The sequence below is a fragment of the Cardiocondyla obscurior genome, linkage group LG20 (genome assembly GCF_019399895.1).
Source record: "Cardiocondyla obscurior isolate alpha-2009 linkage group LG20, Cobs3.1, whole genome shotgun sequence".
Classification (NCBI taxonomy): Eukaryota; Metazoa; Arthropoda; class Insecta; order Hymenoptera; family Formicidae; genus Cardiocondyla; species Cardiocondyla obscurior.
This window is the reverse complement of record NC_091883.1, coordinates 3,969,239-3,990,560: the sequence shown is the minus strand read 5'-3', so window position 1 is coordinate 3,990,560 and position 21,322 is coordinate 3,969,239. Positions and strand designations below refer to the sequence as shown.

The following is a 21,322-nucleotide window of genomic DNA, read 5'->3' as shown; positions in this document are numbered from 1 at the left end:
GGCAAAAGAACAATTCGAAGCCAGCGGTAACGATTTAAGAAAAAAAAAAAATACTCCAATCGATTCCCCGTATCATTTGCGTGAACAATGAAACCGGAAGATAAAACGAAACGGTCCGACTGAGCGTTACAAAAATTAATATCCCGATAAATTACAAAGTGATGGGTGCCGCGAACACCGAGGGTGGCAATAAACGGACGAATCGTTATTACATATCCGCGATATCGTCTTGACTTTCTAATAAATTTTTTTCTAATAGAAATAAATTTTAATCATCCCTCGAAATCACGGCGCGCCGTCGATGCGATAAAACGAGCGCGGTAACGCTCCCCAAGTGAATGTATTATCCGATTATCCGCGCGCTCGTAACCGTCTCTTAAACTTGTAAAATTCCTCCATTTTTTTTTTCTTTTTTTTTTTTTCCACCGCGATCAACGCGAGCCGCGCGACGATCGATTACGTTTATGAGTCGCTCGCGACTTTACAGTGCGAACAGCTGCACAAAAGCTTCTCATACGATCTCCCGGGACGACGACGATCAGTCGCGAGCATCTTGACTGCCAATAACGGAGACATTCTGTCCACCTAAAAATTGAAATTCGAGACGGTCGTATAACTGGCATGCGGACGACTTTCCGATGCAGATACGTATTCCCAATCGTGCTATATCCGATGACAAGCGATAGCGGTAAAAGATGAAAGCGCCCGCGGTGAAGGAAGGCAGGGAAAAAGAAAAATGAAAAAGAAATAAGAAACCGACGGAACAGGCAATCGGTGGATGTTAAGGGGACGAGTTAAAAGGTGCCAAATACTTACCACGTATCGTAAGCGACCTTGAAGGAAACTGTGTCACTCGGTGATTCGATCGTGCGTATCTCCGGCATCGAAAATCTCGTGCGGACGCCTCATTTCTTTTCGCAGTCCGACGCCGCGATTTTCAAAGTCGGTGCAATCTGAAAAAAAAGAAGAAAAAGAAGAGAATTAAAATTCCCGTGGATAAAAATGCGAAAGTATCCGAAGCGAGCGTGCGAGTCGGCTGTCATTCCCGTGATTGCACGTCCGTCAGTCATGAGGAACGGAATGCGCCGTTCTCGCACCGCTCGTTCGACGTCCCACGGCACGACGGAAGGGTTCATTAATTTTCGACGATGACGCTACAGTTCCTTCCGCTTCGACGGGGCTGACACTCGATATCGGGCGTTCGACACCCTGCTATATGTTCGGGGACGCATCCTCGCGTACGAAATTCGCGTTCGCGAAGAGCCACGGCGGCGGCGTTCGGCTCTCGTTAAAAACTCAACGATGTTAATATAATTTCGAGCGGGCATTGTCTTTGCGCGCGATTAGCATTAACGGACGACCGGCGAGCGCCGGTATTACCTTTCGCGAAAGTACAGTAGATTCAGCTCGATCGAATTCGGTCGAATGCGCGGGCGGATCATGAAACGCGCCGTTGTCTTCGGATTCATAAAACTTCGCACCGTGAAAACCGAAAGCGATTCAGCCGGCTCTTCGTCTGTTATCTCGTTTCTGCATCACGTCCACGCTTGCCTCGCGTTCCAGAGGAAGAGAGCGAGGGAGAAAAAGAGGGTGAATCGAAGCGAGATGCGATTGTGGCGGTAGTCGCGTCGCACAGCTGCAAAACCATGTCGCGCACGAACGGGTCCAGTAGGTTCTAAATGGCGAGGCGGATATATCTGCGTATCGGAACGGGGGGGAGGGAGGGACTACCCCTTTATTGCATCGCGTATGGAGTCGTAAACAATGCGCCCATATGAAACAATGTTACGACGTTACCGCGAAACTGCGCGAGGATTGCTCGGGTATTTCCCAGCAGCTTCCACCGTCATTCCGCGACACGGTGTTCCTCTTCCTCTCCCCGGTACCACCCACCCGACCACCCTTCGCACCTATCGAGGATACGAGACTGTCTGCACCATCGTGGTTACCGTCACGACGAAGTTTCATTTACGAAAAACAATGCCCGGTGACAGGATGAAAACTGCTGGAAATGTCGGTTCTCGTATTTTTAAATATTTTTTTTTATATATATATATATATATTTTTTTTTTTTTTTCAGTTTTACTTTCATTTTCTTCGCAGTCATTTCGCCGGCCCGTCACGTAAGAACACAAACGTTATTTCACGCCTGCGGAAGAAAAAGACTCGCTGAAACGCTCGAAATGTTCCCTAATTAAATGCTCAAGTACGAGGAGTGAGCTAAAAAAAAATATTCTGACGATCTAGTAATGTACAAATAATTTTTTTGACAATCGGAAAATAAACGACACCCTATCGGTCTGCGAAAGTAAGTGGAAAAAAGCTCGTGTCGCGCCGGCTGTTTTGTATGGGCCGTAATCACCGATGGGGAATAGGCCGCTCGGTAGCCTCGAAATAAAGCCGCATGCCCCTTCTTTCCGGTACGCTGCACTCTGATCCATTTCAGACAAACCGCCGCTGGACAATTTGCCTTGATATAATGGTTCTTGCTTACCTACTCTCGCATCCGCGTGCTCCAAATCGTATCAACTTAATTCATATTCACGGAACGAACTTGAGAGCGGAAAGTCGGGGATCGAGGAGGGGAGGGGTAGATGGGTGCGCGGTAAGAGCGCGGTAGGGTACGGCCGAGATAGCGCGGATTGGGAGCGCGGCGGAGGGCGAAGGGACGGCGGGTGGGCGAGCGAACATTTGCCCGAGCGAGCTGGATTTTAACCCCGCTTCCGTCTCATTACTCGCTACACTCTGATTGAATTACCTACAATCAACATCAAACATTTTTAAACTCAATTTCATGTACGCGCAATCGTGTATTTTCCCGCTTTTTCTGCGTTATGAAACCGCTTTGAGAAGCACGAAGGGCTCTATATTCCGCCAAGAGTCCGCGAGACGGTTCCGGGCTCCGTATTCGTATTACGTGCGGATGTACACGACTGAGCACGCCGGCAATCGTTACATCGTAATTACCATCTCTCATTCCCATCCCTCCCGCCCCTCCCCCGCCGCATCTCAGAGAGATTAGAATAGACGCGGCCTTTGTAAAAGAATTTCTCGAACGTTGCGTCTCGGATTTAATCGTCTTGAATCATTAACTGAACGTCTTCCGCGTATCGTGGTATAAAAATATTAAATTTATTAATTTTCTTTCATACGCATCGCACTTTTAAGTGACGCAATCACGGGCGAAGCCTTAATCTTTTTCAGTGATAAAATCAAAAGCACGTTGCGAAAGCAGCATTGCGAGGATGCGGCTCGAAGTGTATATTTGGTCCTTGATTACGCGGCTACATCCGGCGATCGGATCGCATTTGAGCGCGATCGCTCGAATTCCATAGCGAAGTGGAACGTAGGCGTGTGTGTAGCTAGACTCGCTTTATAACGAGCCGGCGCAAGCCGCATCTTAGAGTCCTTAATTTAATAGACATTTTTACTGCGAGCTTGCTCGACTAATGTTACAATTATGCAACTAATTAGGGTTCCTTTGTAACGTAATTTGTGGACGCGCGAGCACGACGAGGTATGTCCCGCCTATCGTCCCTCTGAGAGAAGGAGGTCACGTGGCATAAACATAATTAGGTCGAGGGTAAGGGAGGCAGAGGGCTCGAAGGGCGGCGAAGGGTGGAAGCATACCGAGGAATACTCATCTCTGTTGCCATGGGATCCTATTAACGCAGGAAATACTCACTCGACCGAGCGGCGCGAGTGGGATGTATTCTAATACTTTCGAGATATAATTTCGCCAGCGCAAAATGCAAGAGGATCAAAAGCAACTTCAAAAGAAGCAATTAAATGTTTAATTTAAACATGCATCATCTATAACGCGTAGCAACGTTTATTATGTAATATTTCTATATAGTATATATAATATAATTTGTTTTTTTTTTTTATTATCGCTTGGCATCTTCCAGCAAATCGCTTTGATTTTTTGATTTTACCGCTATTCAGGGAAACGCTTTGCAGGAATACTGATTCCATTTAATGAATAGCGTAATAATTTTATATATTTTTTTAATTTAATTAATATTTTTTTTTATTTTTTTATTTCATAGTACGTCCGATTTATTTTTCCATTTTCTCTTCGCGCTGTATCGTTAGAATTTTAATTTTAATTATTCATGTATCTTACAATAATCGCATTTAACGTATTCAGAGATGATTCCTAATCTAATACGAATACGATTGTTGGGAAGTTACAGAAAATCCCGCATTTGCTTGTATCTCTGGGAAGCGTTGATTTCGAATACGCGTGCGGATTCTGTCACAAAGGCTGGGTTTCGGAATTAAATTATTGCATGTACGCGGCCTGTTCATTGGAATCCATAATGGCGGAATTGAATCGCTTTCCCGAGAGCGCGATTGATTCGCCGAAACGAAGCACTAATCAAAATTAATTCCCATTATTTCGTTAATGACACCGTGCGTCGCGCTGCTCGTCACGCCTGCAAGCTCGATTTGGTGCGAATTAAAGATAATTAAGAACCTATTTATGCCGGAGGTAAAATTCTAGCTTCCTCCCCCCGTTCTCAAGTTTCCCAAGAAGCAAGAAGAATCGATTCTGTAACCTTTCTGTTTCTTTATCATCGCAAATTGCTCCATTCTTTTTTTTTTAATTTTTTTCTTTTTCTTTTTCTTTCCGTTTGCGGCAAGAATTTTCTTTGACGAGGAGAATATCGTAATTAACCAGGAGATCAATATCGCGACTATACCCACAAAGTGCCCAAGTACTTCCTCATTTCGACGGCGACAATTTTCTTAAAAAGCGAAACAACAAAATTGCCCGCGCATAAGTTCTCATGACGAGCCGCTGAAAGCGCAACGTCGGGTCGGCTTAGAGCTTACCTACTTGCAATAATTAACATGCGTAACTTTACAATGCGTCGCAGTTGCCAGGACGGTAAGTCCATTAATAAGGTATGTCTCTCGGTCCCTAAACCCTCGTGGGCGGAGAAGAGCAGTATGTTATCGACATACAGAAATGGTCCATCCTGTATGCGAATGCATCCAAAGCAATTCATGCACCGTACATGGAAATCTCATTAGTCCCAGATACATATAACGCCGCGGCATGCCTAATGGTTGAGTTCGGATCAAGCCATAGGACAGACGCTTTACTCGGAATTTGATCGTGTCGATGTTCATAATGCGTGAGCCGTGATGTGCTATGTTTCCCAACGCATAATAACCATCGTGGCGTACAAAATTGCCGCAATCAATACGCGATCCGGTGATAACTACCACGGCCGATCGTGCAGCTTGTTTTGGTCTGATTTCTCCAGGAATGTGAAATTGATTGCGAAGAACCGAATTATGCAGTTTCAATCAGCTGTTGATCCTGCCCGGAGTAACAAGATAAAAAAAAAGAAAAAAAAAATAAAAAATAAATGATGGATCGGAATCTGTCGAAGGCCATCGAAGGGATCGAAAATAATCGTTGCGTAATCTCCATTGTAATCGAGAAAAAAAAATTTGCATTATCAATAAAGAGTTGTAATATCTACTTTCTCTGTTTCTCTCTCCTTTCTTCGACGATGGATACTGACAGGGAAGCATAGTGAGACACGACGGTGTGCGTTACGCAACGACGAAGGCAAGTAGCAGGCGAGCGAGCGGGCGAGTAGTCGAGCAGGGGAGTAGAGGTGAGCAGAAGGGAGAGGCAGGGACTTCATTATAACCTCATCTCTTCCCAGGGAGTGCATTCGAATTGAAAAACGCGCAGGCTTGTTTTGAGGCACGGTTACCGTGACAACGCACGTATATACACCACACGCGCGTGTACACGCTCGCGCGCCCGCTATCCCTCTGCCTTTCATCCTACTCTCGCTTTTCTCTTCTCTCTCTTTCTGTCTCTTCTATCTCTCTCTTTCCACCCTTCGCGATTCTCTCTTCGTTTCGCTCGTCGTCGCTCGACCGCTATCTCTCTCTCACTCTTACAGCTTGTATACGCCGTCGGCGTATATCGGACGTAGGCAAAGAGCGCCACTCTCGCGCAGGGAGAACGAGGACGCGTACCGAGAGCAAGAGGGGTTGCGAGAACGGGGGTGGATGGTTGCTGGGCGCGCGAGGAAAGTGGGGTTGAACGCGGAGCGCGGGGTGACGCGAGGGCGGCAGCGAAACGCGGGCATCGGCGAAGCAGTCACTATGACAACGGTGACAGGCGAGGTGTTAGTGCGCATCCGTGACCACGCCTACGTCACGACGCCGTGACGTCAGAGCGTCGACGGCAACGGCGCCAGCCGCCGACGAGGAACGTGGTGCACGGCTCTCGCCGGCATCCACGAAGAAGAGAGAGAACGGCTGCCGCCTGTTGCTACTTGGCTACACGTCGGGTGGGCAACCCCTTTCGAACCGCTACGACTCGCGCCGTCTTCCTCCAGCGCGTATCTCCGTCGCGAGGCGAATTCTCTCCCGCAACCCCACGCGGTAACCATCCGCGCGATCTCTTCCCTCCTCCCATCCGCCGCGGCGTTATCTCTTTCCCTTTCGCGCCTCCGTCTCCGTTCCCTACGTAGTCTCGTCCTCTCCCTCCCTCGACGTACGTAGGCACCCCCGTTCACCATCGCCGTCGCTGCCCTACCACCCGGGTTCCCAGCCACCGACACCCCTCTGCAACCCCTTACCCTCCGCCGAGCACCCTCCCGCGCGTTACCAGCTAGCAGCGATCCCCACGGCCACGACCAAGAGCCGAGACCGACCGAGAGTTGTCGGCTCTCCGCCAGTCAGCCATCCGACTCGCCGCCACGCCACGCCACGCCGCGCGCAGCGTGTGTTTCTTTGCATCGCGTTTTCAAAAAGCCTTGCGAGGGTGAGAAGCCTTACCGCGCGTCTCCCGTGCCCGTAAATCATCGGCGAGGGCGCGATTCTCGCGCGTGGTTTCGAAACGCGTGCAGCACCCGAGGGTTTCCGCCTTGGTTTACTCATCGTACGTCTCCCTGTTACGGTGACCGACAAATACCGGGATACCACAAAGACAGAGACAGAGATTAAAAAAAAGAAAAAAATCGACGACGTGCCACGAGGTTTCTAGACGAAAGGGTACGAGAACGCGGGCGGCAGGTGTACTGAAGTTCACCGAGATCGCGCAACGCGCGTTCGTCCACGCACCGAGAGGTCCCCGAAAGGCAAAAGACCGGGACGACGGTGCAGCGGCGGGCGGTTTCGCGGTCGTCCACGCGTATGCGTACGGCACGCGCGCAAGTGCGCGGGCGCTCTCATTGATAACACTTGGGAAGGCAGCCTAAGTGGTCGCCGACACACGTGCCTGTGCGACGACGGGGGTGCGACGCGGGACTACACTTCCGACGACGCCTCGGCATCTAGGGCATCGCGCTCCGACACCGATTCGCAGTTACGCAGCCGAGTTTTGGCGCCACGCTCTGTTCGAAGAACGGTCTATGGATCATAGGTCAGATTAAAGTTACATCCTATTACCGAGATACCCGCGCAACGTCGCGAATGTAGTGCGATACCGTGAGGCTAGGGTTGCGGATGGTCAGGATGGCAGTGAGAACGAGTGAGAGAACGAAAGAGAGAGATAGATAGAAGGGGGAGGAGGCGGAGGTGAGAACGAGTGAAAGAGGGACACGCGATCGAGCGCGCGGCACACGCACACAGGGCGCGATGCGGCCGTAGTCGACTCGACAAGTCGACGAGTGGCGCGTGCTGGTAACCTGTTGCCGCCGCCGTGAACGAGACTCCCGAAGCCGGTAATCGCGAGCTTAAGGATACATTACTACGCGACTGTCTAAACAGATGATATCGCGTCGCCAAATTACGTTAACGGGTGAACGGGTCTCGATACGAAAGGGGGTGGGATACTTGAGGATGCAGCCGCCGTAAAGTTTCGCGAGATGCGCGCCTTCGAAATTGGCATCGTGGCGAACGGGACGCGAAAAATCGCGTCGCGATACTAATTGACCGTCCGCTAATAAAAATAAGAGGCAGCATGTGGACACTTGGGTGCCGCAATCACTTCGGAAAGCGCGATACCTGTAGTTTAAAGAGAGTTTAAAGAAACGGGACCGATTACGTTTACCTTTCTCGAATTTCTTCCGCGGCTCTCTCGCATTTATAAAGTTTATTTTCACGAGCGGGATGTTTATCGAAAAACTTCCGTTCCGAACTTTTCATTTATTTATTAGAACGTCGGTGGAGGAGTAGAACCTTCTACTTGCAATTCGCGGAATGCTGTTTCTCTAACTATAACCAAACTATTGACATACGCTCGACGTATTACATTTGCGCGAAAGTAGCACAATTTTGCAGCGTTAACAGCTGGAACGTTAATATACCCGCGTACATACGTACGTAAAAATATATTTACATATATATGTAGAATTATATTTTAATTTTGCACGAAATGTGCGAGATCAAGTTAAATGTTGAATCCACTTAAGATCTTATTAAAGCTACTAACGAAAACGAATATCGAACGGATAAACGAGGTCAAAATAGAGTAAAAAGTAGGCTATGCGAATATCTAGGTCATCTATCGTGGTTCTTCTGCAAATGAAAAATTTACAAGTCGCCGTCTGGAATACATTTGCATGGAATTTCGTAGAATTCGTTTGTTCAATATCTGTTTTGAATATATTAATAACGAATTTCATAGGAACCAGAATCCTCTTCTCGTACATATTCACGTACCTATTAAGTTCTCCAAATATGAATGCTATAGTTTTCTAGTATTAAGCCATTTCATTCCGAACGGCTTAGTACGTTTCGAAAATACGCTGCTTTACAGGGTATCGTAAATTAAGGAAATAAATTACGCCGCCTATCTATTCGCATTTTACAAAGTAAATTAATATATAAAATTATCGCGACGCAAAGAACTGTTTTTGTACGTATAACTTTCAGCCCTCTTATAACTTGATACATATCCCAAAAATACGTGTTCAAACGATAAATTTTCTATTCCAAAATAAAATAATAACCATATTTGCGCATTTCGTGCTCGATGCAATGCACGGTTGCAGCAGAGCGGGCTTTATGCACAGGGGAATTAAATTTCAAAGACTTCCACGTCGTGCCATTTCGAAACGCGAAAGGTGTATTTATTACCAAAGTAAGCGTTGTGTTGTCATTTTCAGCAAATAAAATTTTTCACGCGGATATCGCGCACAAAGTAACAGAAAGACGACACCGCTGTTCCGTGAAACTTTATTCGTAGAGTTAATCCGCGTATAGAACATACGTCACGTTCATCATGCCATACGATCTGATTCTTTTTGCGATATCGAAACAACGATCTTTGATGTTTACAGTGGTGTTCGAAAATAGCAAAAGGAAAAAAAAAAAATTACTTTGCCTTCTTTGTCTTGCGTGATTTTCAGCGCGACATTGTTTACCGAGATGCGACGAATTATTTTTTTTTTCCTTCTTTTAACACCGCGCGTCACGCACGCGTGATCCAGTTTCCAACAGAAATGGCTGTCAGCGACGGTAAATTCATTAAATGTTGTTTAACGGGGGCGAACCGGCCTCGTATAAGTTTTCCAGAAGCGTGTGACATTAGCTTCGCGGGGAGCGTACCGAAGAATGTGGAATGAGGTTGGAAAGTGAGGTACGTGAAGAAGGACTCGACGCGCCGCGCGCGATATACGATATATATCTTTGGACGAGGCTACGTGACCGGAATCCCGAGGAGGTTAAAGTTGGATTTGTAACGTATTTTTCGCCGACGTGGAAATGCCTATCGAGTTGGCGCGCTGCGTGCAACGGCGTCCCGTAATTTCCGTCTTGGGGTCCTTTCGATTGACACGGGGGAAGGAAAGATTTACGTTCAAAGGACCGACGCGACGGCATATACGATCACGCACACTCTTAACGCACCCCCGAGGGTGGAGCACTCGCCGCGTTCGTCGCATATCGTGGGTTCCGCTTCTGAAAACTCTTCCCCCCCGCCCCCGTGGCTTTCTTCTCGAACGAGCGTTTTTTCAATTACGTTGGACCGTGCATTCGTTACCCGCGAAAAGTCGCGCGTCGACGCGTAATATATTTATGCCGATTTATATTCTCTCCGAAATTACGCGTCACATTCCCGACGCGGTATCTCTATATGCCAAACGCGCGCCGATGCAGCGACAACCTTCGAATGCCACCGGTGAATTTTCGATTTCCTCAATTTCCTCGGTTTTCTCGACGGTCGCCAGCAGCCTTTTTTGATCGCGCGCATAAAACTCCCCATCCGGCATTTCATCTCTCCCGGCGTTTGTCCCCGCGCGGTGTTATACCTTCGAAAGTTTATCCAACGGTGCATTCTCCCAGCGGTGTTACATTTGTCGAGATGCAACGCGATTCCGAGCAAGATAAATGAAGCCCGCTTCCGTTGTTTCTTCAGAACGGAGGAAAAAGGGAGCGAGGCCATAAAATGCGCATTCGTTGAAATATGTTTGCTGGTGTTACGCTGACAATGTCGCTCTTTATATAAATTGCGACAGACGCATCGCCGTTATTTAACAACGAGTTTAACGATGATTACGTATTATATTCACTTGGATCGGCTGCATTCGCGATACTTTGACGTTATCGCGTTGCAATGTTTAAACGCAAATGAATAAACATTTATGATATATCTGGCAATAAGACACCGATCTCGCGGGGGACTATATTTTATGTTCACGCATATTGAGATGCGGCTGAAGATACAGACGGTAAATTCTGATAACGCGGCTTATACAAAGCTAATCAGATCTAATGCATTACGCTGGTGCGTTGCAACAGGATACAGGGGGCTTGTACGCTGCAATGCCAGAGAATGGAGCAGACGCTATAGATACTAGAACCGGGCTGAATTATACTCTGTTATGTTTGCGCCTTTATAGGTGCCGCTTACCGGCTCGTAACGCTGCAGACCCTGGTATTCGACACCAGAACACACGTGCGTTCTAATCGAGTAGAGCTGCAATCGCAGAGAGGACGACAAACGCACTTCGCGACACGCTCCGCGTATTACTTGAAATACAAAAATGACGTATCAACGTCCATGCCCGTTTATGCACGCACCGCTTAAGAATGAGACGTTTCGCATCCGTACTCAAGTTGAAAGAAACTACTCCGATATTTTTTTCTTTCTTTCTTCTTCTTCTTCTTTTTTTTTAAGTGCGAATCGTTCGCGAACGCTTGTAAACGCGCGGGGCAAGAGGAAGCCAGTCCTCAAGTGGAATTGATTCGCTTTATCGCGCTCTTAGAATCCGCGAGTCCGCCGGAATCGCGAGGTAAGTATCGCCGTCGTCTTCCGTGTTATACGAGATTCTTTTTATTATCGAACCCGGAGTTCGATACCGCGGCGCTCATAAACGCCGCGAGGAAGAAAGACGCCCGCGATCGTGCTCACGCCTTTATTACTAATATCGTTGTTTACGCTCGATTGTTCCTCCGCGGTCGTACCGTTCGGGAAACCGCTGCGCGCTCGCGAGAGCCGCTATCACGCATTGATATTTCACGGTTCCTCTTTACGGCCTATATATTCCTCGGCCCCGAGGCGTCCCGCTGCTAAGAACCACGGGGATTTTTAGTGTTCATCAAAACTTATAAATCTCCCTGTCAACTTAAACGCGCGTGGAAGTTGCTATTCGTATCTCGTATCTTTTTCCCTTTTTTATAAGTCTATTTAGTTAAAAAATACGACATAGATTGTCATGCCGGAACGAGGGACCGTTTCATTATCGTCTAGATTCTTTTTTTATATTCCCATAAAATTTTACGAAAGACATAGCAGGGCGTCGAATAATATGTAGAATATTAATCTTACTAATTAATGCCGCTCGATAAATTAACATGGCTATTTATTTTTGTTACAGGTAAGTGTCACGACGCTCGCGTCCAACCGTGTCCCTCGATACGTAAGTTATCAAAGTTACGCTAGTTCGTAGTCACCAATTCATTGTGTAACAAGAGGTAATAATCAGGTGGGGTTGAGCGGAGGAGGCGGAGGAAGGGAAATGCAATTCACTTTGTAATAAAAATGGAAATTAACACGAACTACGTGGACGGAAAACAAGGCTAACCTCCTCCTCCGCCAGTAGCTCAGAGGGTAACGCGAAGGCTTGAATAAACAAACTCACCCCCGTTACGCCGGTCGCCACCCTCTTTGCCGTCTCCATCAGTCTCAAGGCACGGGCCAAAGGACGTTGTTATGATTGCTAATGGAAAACTATCCAATTCAAAGAACAAAGTGAAGTAACGAGTTACTTTACCACCGCACGAATACACTGACGGAGGTGGGCTGTGAAACTTTTGGCCGGGGTGGCGAATGGGGAGAAAATAGCACGGTTTGTTAACATTAGCAACGAGAGCGACAAAAGATCACGGACGGACGAAAGCGGCATTATTTGTCGCGAATAGACACACCCTCGCAGTAGCACTAAAAGGGATGCAATTAATACGAAATAAACGTCCAGCGCGCGGGAACGTAAAAATTTTTTCGCCCACCGTATTCTAATTATTTTATTTAATTTAATTATTATTTAACATCTCCGTTCATTGAGAAACCAATTAAGTTAATTGCGTACGAAGTGTTCGTTTAATTTCTCTTACATTATTCGCCGGCGTTTAATAATTGCGCAAAAAATTCGGTGGTGAAATACGCGCTTGCATATCGATCGCGAAAAATTAAGCGCGATATCCCGGGCGCCTAATCAAGCTCGCCGTCTACGGAAAGCATGATTCATACATCGCAATGCATATAAATCTGGAACAGAACGTTCCGAGCTTGCGCCGTGTCAAGCACCGTTTGATCTCTCTGAATTTCTCCGGCTCCGACGAAATTATCCGACAATTAGCAAGACCTTGCCCGCACTCGAATACCTACATCCGCGCCCTCCCCTAGCCCGCCCTCATCTCTCCTCCCGCGAGAGGCCGCGGACTTTTTAAGCTTAAGTCCCGGCAAGATTTAAATTTCAAAATTTCAATCTGGCTTGCAAATCTGTCCGCCTCCTTCCGCCCGCGCGAGCGAACGACCACGCTTCCGTCTCTTCCTAGACGCGGCCAGATTGCGCGGGTCCGACATCAAAAGTCTTTTACGTCGCGCGCTCTTTTTCTTCCTCTCTTTCTTTCCCTTTTACTCTCCTTCTCTCACTTCCGTTCCTCTATCCGCCCCCTCCGCTTTCTCTTGACGCTCTTGCGTAAAGTCGCCGAATTGAAAATTTCATCGCTGAATAGAGATACGCGTGCTTTGCCGACAAACATTCTTCCGCCGCTCTCATTATACAAAAAAGCTGGAATCTATCGATTTCGTCATTAAACTGTTAAAAAAGTTCATTCAATTTTTTTTTTTACTACAAGCGAAGTTGTGCACAGTGATCAAATCTTTTTCCTACGGTAACTTCTAGTTCATTATAGCAATTTTTAATTTACAATGTTATATTTTATATAAACGTGCAATTATTTTAATTGGAAAAATTATCTCGTGCTCGGTTCATACATTTTGAAACATACCAATCGTACGATTACGCTGACGAAATTCTGGAGTATAATAAATCAGTCTCCCATATCCACTTACTGTCAGAAATCGCTCTCGTTGGTGACTTTATCAGCGTAATTACCTAGCGAGATAAAACGCGGCGAGATACCCGCGTACCTGCAGGAGCGAGGCTTGTCAACCGACGCGAGAGGAGGAATGCCGCGTCGCAGCGGATGGCGACGCGGTTAGAAGTGACGCGACGGTGAAACTTTTAATTTTTCCTCGAAAAACTTTAGCTGCTCGTTACGTCGTACCGAGTACATCGCGCGGCCGGTAGCGGAGCGGAGAGAGAGAGGGGAAGCGAAATTAAAATTCATGCGACGGCGCGCCTTTTCTCGGGCCGCGTGTCTCCGCGGGATCCGTAGGACGTCCTGCGGAGGAGAGCGCGCGCAATGAAGGACGTACATCGCCGCGCGAGTACCCGCCGGGAAACAAGGAGGGACTCCGGCAAGGAAGCGTGGGAAATTTACCCGAATTTGCAAATCAAATTCGCTGCCAGCTAACGCGCGCGCACGCTCTTTCGTGCCAATTACCGTTCCTAAATCGTCTTCGCTTCTGCTCGTGCACCTGCCCTAGCTTGGCGTGATTATCTCGCGGCTCAAGTTATGCCATTTTCAATATTCCCCTCGCGAAGCGACGTATTTATGTGTCTTTCGTACTTTGCGGGCGCATTACTCGAGCGAGTAATGCGCGATCGGAATTATGAAGTGGATAATTCGGTCGGCATAATTATCGCGGGGCTCGGCGCATTTTTCGACGCGCCGGAAATAGCGGGCCGCGCGATTCCAATAAACGGGCCAAAATTCGCGTTGCGATCGCCGGTAATCGGAGTTTCGATTTTACAGCCCAGTGGGCGCCGTCAGATATTAATTCCATTCGAGCCCTTTTGTTCCGGCCGATTTTATAGCGGGGTATAACGCTCGCACGCTATTCGATGGGTCGTCATATAATTTTTCAGAACGGACAGCACGGACCAGCGCGCACTCCGCTGACAATCGCGCGATCAACACGTGAGATGACAGGTCGATGATAAAAACCTCAATCGCAGACCGGCGGCGGAATTATGATTATTTGCGCGAATCAGCGCGACGATTTAAAACGTTGCCCGCGCCAGCCGCAAATCGTGGAGTTTCGCCTCGCATAATCCCAGAGGAAATTACATCTTACAAGCACGCACGAGTACAACATTTCAATACGGCTCGCACGCCCGAAGTTTCCCGTCTTGTGTGCATTCGAGATTTCGCCGGAGTGGTTCTTGTATCGCGATATATCCGGCTCCACGGCGAAATCTCGTGACAATTACGTTAATAGAGCCGCCACGGCAAACTTGATGAATGATTAGCGGGAGGAACGAGCCGGCGAGACAGAGGCGCGAAACAGCCGCCGTGTTTTTGTCTTCAGACCGAAATCAAGTCGGAAATCCCCGCTTACACGGGAACGAACCAGTCTATCGCGCGATCCTAATTTTATGTTCTACCGATGCCGCTCTTCCCTCTTACCTTCCCTCCCCCGCATCTTGACACGTCTTTCGTCTTCCTTATCCCGCATCATCTCGCAGAAGTTTTCGAAACTGGTGCGTCCGCCTCGGAAAGTTTTAACGAGATCGATTTTACGCCGAGGCGAACGACGAAGGTACCGGCGAGCAAAGAGATTGTCCTGGGAATGCTGGACGACGTTTTGTTGACAGTGAGCCATGTATTGTTCCTCCAGTCTCTCTCTTTTGCCAAATGTGAAGTGCTCGAAGCGGCTGCTACGCTTCTTGAAACTTCAATATCGGGTCGCATTGTACATTGTACTTCGCCAAGCATTCCATTCCCGATTTTCTTACAACTCCAACTTCTACCATATTTATTATTATTTTACCGTATTTCAAGCACATTCGGGACACAATGTTCGATTAAATCCACCCGGAATATGCAGCGAATAAGTTGCACTTATTGCGCATTACTTTTGCATTTTATATTTAAAAGAAAAATTGACGAATATAAAATTCTACGGCTACGCTCGAACCAATTTGCCTCGCGTGCGCGATACTTTTAAAAACAACGTCGGTAAAATGTGGAAATCCGGGCCGCGAAATAATTTCCGAACAGTCATACATGCCGCCTGACAAATCACAATTACGGATCTTATTTCTACCTAGAAATTTTCTAATAACCGCAATTTTCCCGATAAATACTGCAAATCGAAATTACTACAATTATGTAAATATTGGCGGCAGTCCATATTCCATATCGCAGCGTTTCATGCTCGTTTATTTCGTAATATGAGTCGGCGAATAGCGCATCGTCACTAACGTAATGAGGGCATCACGGCAGAATATACGTGGGTCCATATTGATTGCATATTAATATCGGCCAGATCGTCGCGCACATGGAAATTGCAGATTCCGCGTATCTCCGCAATCACGCCCGAAAGTAACGCATAACCGGGTCTACACTTTTACGGAAACCAAAAACTGATCGCCCCGGCATTCGTATTATATCGCGCGGTATCGGCGACAGTTAAACGTTATCGCTCGGCATCAGAAATGTGGTGCAGAATGTACGCGCGTGACATTTTCCACGTGCATGCGAAACGCATCGTTAATTCGCGAAGCGCTCTCTCTTTCTCTCTCTCTCTCTCTGTCTCTCAGTTCACTCCCAATTTTAATTTCATATCGGATTCTTTAACTAAACCGGAAATTGATTCCCTTTGTCAAACGCGACACGCCGTGTTATCGCAACTGTTACGGGACTATTTTATTTACGATAGCGCGGTAACGAAATTTTTATTAGAATATTATGAGAATTTTTACGAGACTATTACTGGCGCGGCTATTTCCCGCGTCTCTCCCTCGACATTCCGCTATCATTAATACCGTGTAACACTCGCGGGCGGACACGCGGCTCCGCGAAAGCGCGGGAAGTAATCTGGCTTAAGTTTCCATTTGCAGCGACATAAAATTCGCGGGTACGCTAAAGAGGTTTACCAGATGGATTATTTGTGCGAAATAAATTTCGCGCGGGGGAAGCTTGACGCGCGCGTGGAATCAGCACTTTCGTTAGCCGCGAAGGATGGCTTTTGAAAGGACTGTTCGAGGTATTAAGGCTCGAGCGCGAAATTGAAAACGTACGCCGCGCGGAGATGGACGGGCACGGCAAAGCGAGGAGAGCGAGGAGGGTGGTCGGCCAAACGGACGGCCAAACCAATTCCACACCCCAACTCGGCGTCAGTCACTGTTTCCAATCCCATTAACGACACGGTGATTCGTGAATGGGCGCGAAAATGCGAGGCTTTTAATCAACGAGACTCATTATCATCAAGCGTTCCGCGATTTTCACCACGTCGCGCCGCTCTCGCGAGTTAATGAACAAAATCGATCTGAATGACACTCGCGTACGGCAGTTTGCGTCCTAAGATTAGCAGCGGGTCCCGCTTGCCGCCGCCGTGCGGACGATCCGCATGTTTCCCGTGCACGAGGCGCCGCGTAAACGGCGGTTCCTAATGCGTGTCTATTAATCGAGGCGGGGCAGTTAGAGGGTTTTATGTAAGAACTTTCTAAGTACCGTTTAATTTAATGACACTTTGGGACTTCGTACATAAAGCTTTTCATTTATAACATCTTGCACACAGTCGGCGAGTCTTAATTCTGGTTTCCGCGCCGAGCCACGGCCGTCTAACAATCCGGGAACTCCGCTCGCTCGCGCACAGTTCGCGCGACTCGCGCGAACGTCTTATCACGACCGCGTAGCGATCCATTTAATAATAGCGCGGACGCTCCTCGGCGGGACAAACAACCGCCGCGAATCTGCATTCGGTTTGCGCATCCTATGCACGGCGATCCTCGATTCGCTTTTAGAGAAATATATGTGTAAGTGGAAGGAGAGACGAGGAGAAGAAACGCCCGAGGAATTACCGCGGACGAATATATTTATCGGGCACCTCCCGGGTCGTATTTTTCCCAAAACCTTCAAGTCGCAGCGATTGATTTTTCGGCGTACCATCAAAATTCTGGCAACGTCGGGGATAGCCCAGACTTTGCAGAGGTTACACAGAAGATATCGGCTTTCACGAGCAACGTGACGGATCTTTCCTTCGTCTATCGGGCAAAGGAGGGCGAAAGAAAATCTTGCGATCCGGCGATACGGTGGAATATTCGACGTAACACGTCCAGAACGGTGTCGGGGTGTAAGGGTGAGGAGGAGACGGCGGAGGGTGACGCGGTAAAGCGGTCTGCCAATAACGCGAGAGAGAGACCTTTGTGTGGGCCGAAGGTACGAGGCGTCGAGGCATCGCATAGCATCGCTTCGAACGCCCCTTACGTCGCGATCGCCTCGCCAACCCCTGCCAAGGGATGGCTGCACGCTCTCACTCGACTGCCTTCTCTCCAGCATGGCGAAGGCTCGAAAGGGCATCAAAGAAAAAGCCGAACGCCCGCGCCGGGGCCGCCGCCATTTGATTTGCGCAAAATCGCGAAGGGATGCCGAACGATAATGTCTACCAACAGCTGCGTGCGCAAAACCGTTTCGCGGAAATTGCTCCGGGATGAAAAGATTCATTCGCGCACGAGGGTGAGAGCATGCGGCCCCGATTGATTTTTTGATGTAACTCTGCGAATAATGCGTCTATTGAAAAATGAGGGGAGGTGAGGAAGGAAGAGAGAGAGAAAAAAAAAACCGAACGTCTAACGCGAGGACAAGTGTATCAATTCCGCGCAGAGACGGAAACGCGAATGACGGCGCGACTGTATTTTTGATACAGATATCGGCGTTTCTATCGCCGATGGAAAGCTGTAGGACGCACAAAGTCTCGAAAGCAATTTAAGGTCCAGGAATTTTCTTTGACCCCCGGATATCGTTCGCTTCGTGGAGGCCTCGAGAGCAGGGACACGCGGGCCCGTCCGGCCGTCCCCCTTTTTCATTTTCCCGATAGCCACGTCGTGGCTGCCAGATTAAAAACTAAAAGTTCGCTGGGTGCGTTAGTGCGGCAAATAATTGAAAGAGTTTTTTAACGGGATGGCCCCTTTCCCCGGGATGTTGCGTCCTCGTCGTCGCTTTCGCTTCCGCCTTCTGTCTTCGGTCGTCCGCCCTCTCGCTATTCGACAGAACGGCGGAACTGCAGAAGGAAGTACTCTTAAGCCGGGGCGCGCAGCTTTTTAAAACGGTGTAATTGTTAATTTGGAGACGAAATACAATTTCGCGACGCAAAGTTCTTCGCTTGTTCAAAGAAGAAGGAACGTAGAGGTCGCGAGAGGGGGAGGGAAGGGAGGGAGGGGGAACGAGAGGAGAACGCGAGAGAAACGAAAATGAGCACCGACGACCTGGAAGGGCCGAGACGAGGGGCGCGGGAGCTCGGCGCAAAGGCGACAAAGACACCGCCATTATTTCGAGAACGATAGTCAATTTAAATTAACAGTACTAGAGAGCTTGGAAGGCGACCCTCTCTCACGTACCTAAGTAATCTCATTCCGCATTAATGCGCAAGGACGAGTGTTAGCGACGGGAGAGCAAGGATCCGCGAGACCCATCTGCGCGCTTCTTTATGCGCCCAAAATTGCAATTCGCTCTTTGACAATGGCGTTGCGCCAACGTAGGGCAGTACCGGGTGGCCTTATTCTCTTATCTCGCGGATGGAAATGAGGGAATCTTAGCGTGGCTCTCGATTTTTTTTTTTTCTTTTCGTCACGCAGCTGCGCCGGGAAGCGGCAGGAAACGAAGGAACGAAGACCGCCGGTCGCGAGCCGAAATCAAAAGATACGCGCTCAGTATTCGGCGAATGGCAGTTCCGACGATATATCCACATACCGGATACTTTTATCGTACCTCGTTCCGAGATAAACGCCGCGTCTTATTCATAATTCTCCGTCTCTTTCCGTAGTTGCCCGGGCATATCCCAGGATTTAAGGCATGCCCACGTTGCGTTCCACTTGGCGTCCATGCGCGCCTGCAAATGCGATCCTAAAAGGAATCGCTTTTAAAGAGGATATTTCTATCGGGATATAAGCGACCGGCCGTTTACGTATTCATAGAGGTGAAGCGAGTGCGTGTAACTTTATTAAAGGCGAGTGGCGCTTTGCCCTTGCGTAAAAAAAAATAAAATAAAATAAAATTCGTAAAGTTCAACGGGCGTGCAAAGAGCCCGCCGATGGCTGTCCCTCGTGACGGGGAAGAGATAGAAAAGCGAGGGGGTGGGATTTTATATAAACGTGGCGTGGAAATCACTACGACGACGAGAGGAACCTCTCCGGAGCCGAGATGGTTCTTAAAACTGACCATATTTCGGCGATATTGTCCATATATGAAAGAGACTCGATCTAGCCTCTCCGCCATCTAGCCAGGGACATTCCATCTCGCGAAGACCTCCCTTTATACCGGCGTAAGCTAGAAATATCCTCAGTTTTATCATTTCAGACCTGGTCTTCATTTTATACGTTCCTGGCTCGTTCGTCCCCGCAACCCTCCCTCGCCCCTTTCCCCCTTCGGTACCTTCCTTCAGCCTCTTTACGGACCACGGGAATGAGTCGTAGCCGGGAGCTTTTCCCCAAGAGGGGACCACGCACGAGAGTGTTTGTCGCCGCTCGTGTCCTCGTCTTTCTAAGTATATACGATGGCCTTCCCTCCGTTCCCACCCTGTCCTCCGTTACCTCCTCAACGGCGACTTCTTCTATTTCGCGCTAGCAGTGCGTCTAACTCGTCTCTTTCCGGCTTCTCTTTTTCTATTTTATTTCCCCCCCTCCCCTCTGTCTACATCGCGTCCGTGCTCTCCCGCTAATTCGCAGGCCTCTCCAATAAATCGAGAGTTTAATGTGCCTCGAAGCGTATGCCGATGGATTGAAATGGGCAGCCGGAAGGCCCGGCTGCGCATCCGAATCAATAATGTCAGATTAATGCTACCGATAAGAATAGGGATTACGATTCCGTGATTGCAAACGCCCAAACGTGTATTGCGTCATCGTGTGCCGGCTGCAGTAACATCGCGATCAAGTCTCGCCGTTACGCGCGTGCCGAGAAAATATTTTATCGCGAACGGACTCGTAGATTTATCGCGAATATTTAGCGACGCGTTTTTGAGGCATTTATTTATGCAGATCGTCGCAAAAAGAAAAAAGAAAAAAAAAAGAAAAAATAAAAAATAAAAAACGCTTTACGCGCGGCGGTAAGAAGCAAGTTTTCTTACTAAAATCGTACAGGTGCAGTACGTGTGCCGTACGTTTGCTATCCCTTCAGGATACTTGTCAATACTGTCCAATTTCGCGGGATACTACGTGCCTCCTCTTTCAATATCTGCCACGTCGCACACCGTGCTAAGTATCCAGAACCGACAGTGAATTGGTATTACCAGACGTCCGACACTTTAACACCGGCAATACGCTTTGTCTCCTTCGACTCAGGGATCTTGATCGATCGATCGCGATCGTCCCGCGCGTCCAGGCATTCGAGGACTTTTGCCCACCTATTTCGGAGGCACTGCTGGATTGGTTCGGCACGAGACGCAATTACCATACTCCGATCTATTGCCCGCCTCGCGTCCCCCGCTCCCCTCTCGCCTATTTCGTGGGCAATGGGCTAGATAACTTCCGGTTCGTTCACCGATAGCCTACGGTTAAACGCTGCCACCTTCCATTACCGTTATTGCCTAACGTCATTCACTAATCCATCTACCGAGCGCGCCGGGTCGTCGATCGATCGCCGACCGTAAAAATCGTGGTCGCCGTGAACAGGTACATACTATATTCGATTTTATTACTACGAGCCAAGTCGACACTTTTACGGCCCCCGACTATTTACAAGCCCCGACTCCGCCGTCATATCGCGAATATGACATCGCGTCTGGTAGGGAAATATCGAAAGATAGATGGCTTTTGATAAAACGCTGATG

At 48.4% G+C, this 21,322-nt stretch overlaps 1 protein-coding gene across 10 annotated transcripts in view; it reads left to right on the top strand.

The window, feature by feature from the left end:
• Positions 1 to 21,322, top strand: part of Bru3 (bruno 3) — a 535,780-nt gene that overhangs the window by 281,898 nt on the left and 232,560 nt on the right. For 2 of the 10 annotated variants that reach the window (XM_070669966.1, XM_070669963.1), the window contains exon 1: positions 6,720 to 7,402. The exons of 4 other annotated variants lie outside the window; for them this stretch is intronic. The gene's annotated coding sequence lies outside the window, so the exon portion shown is untranslated. Of the gene's footprint in view, positions 1 to 6,718; positions 7,403 to 21,322 lie in introns of those variants that run through there. 4 more of the 10 variants (XM_070669983.1, XM_070669974.1, XM_070669978.1 and 1 more) reach the window with 4 other exon arrangements.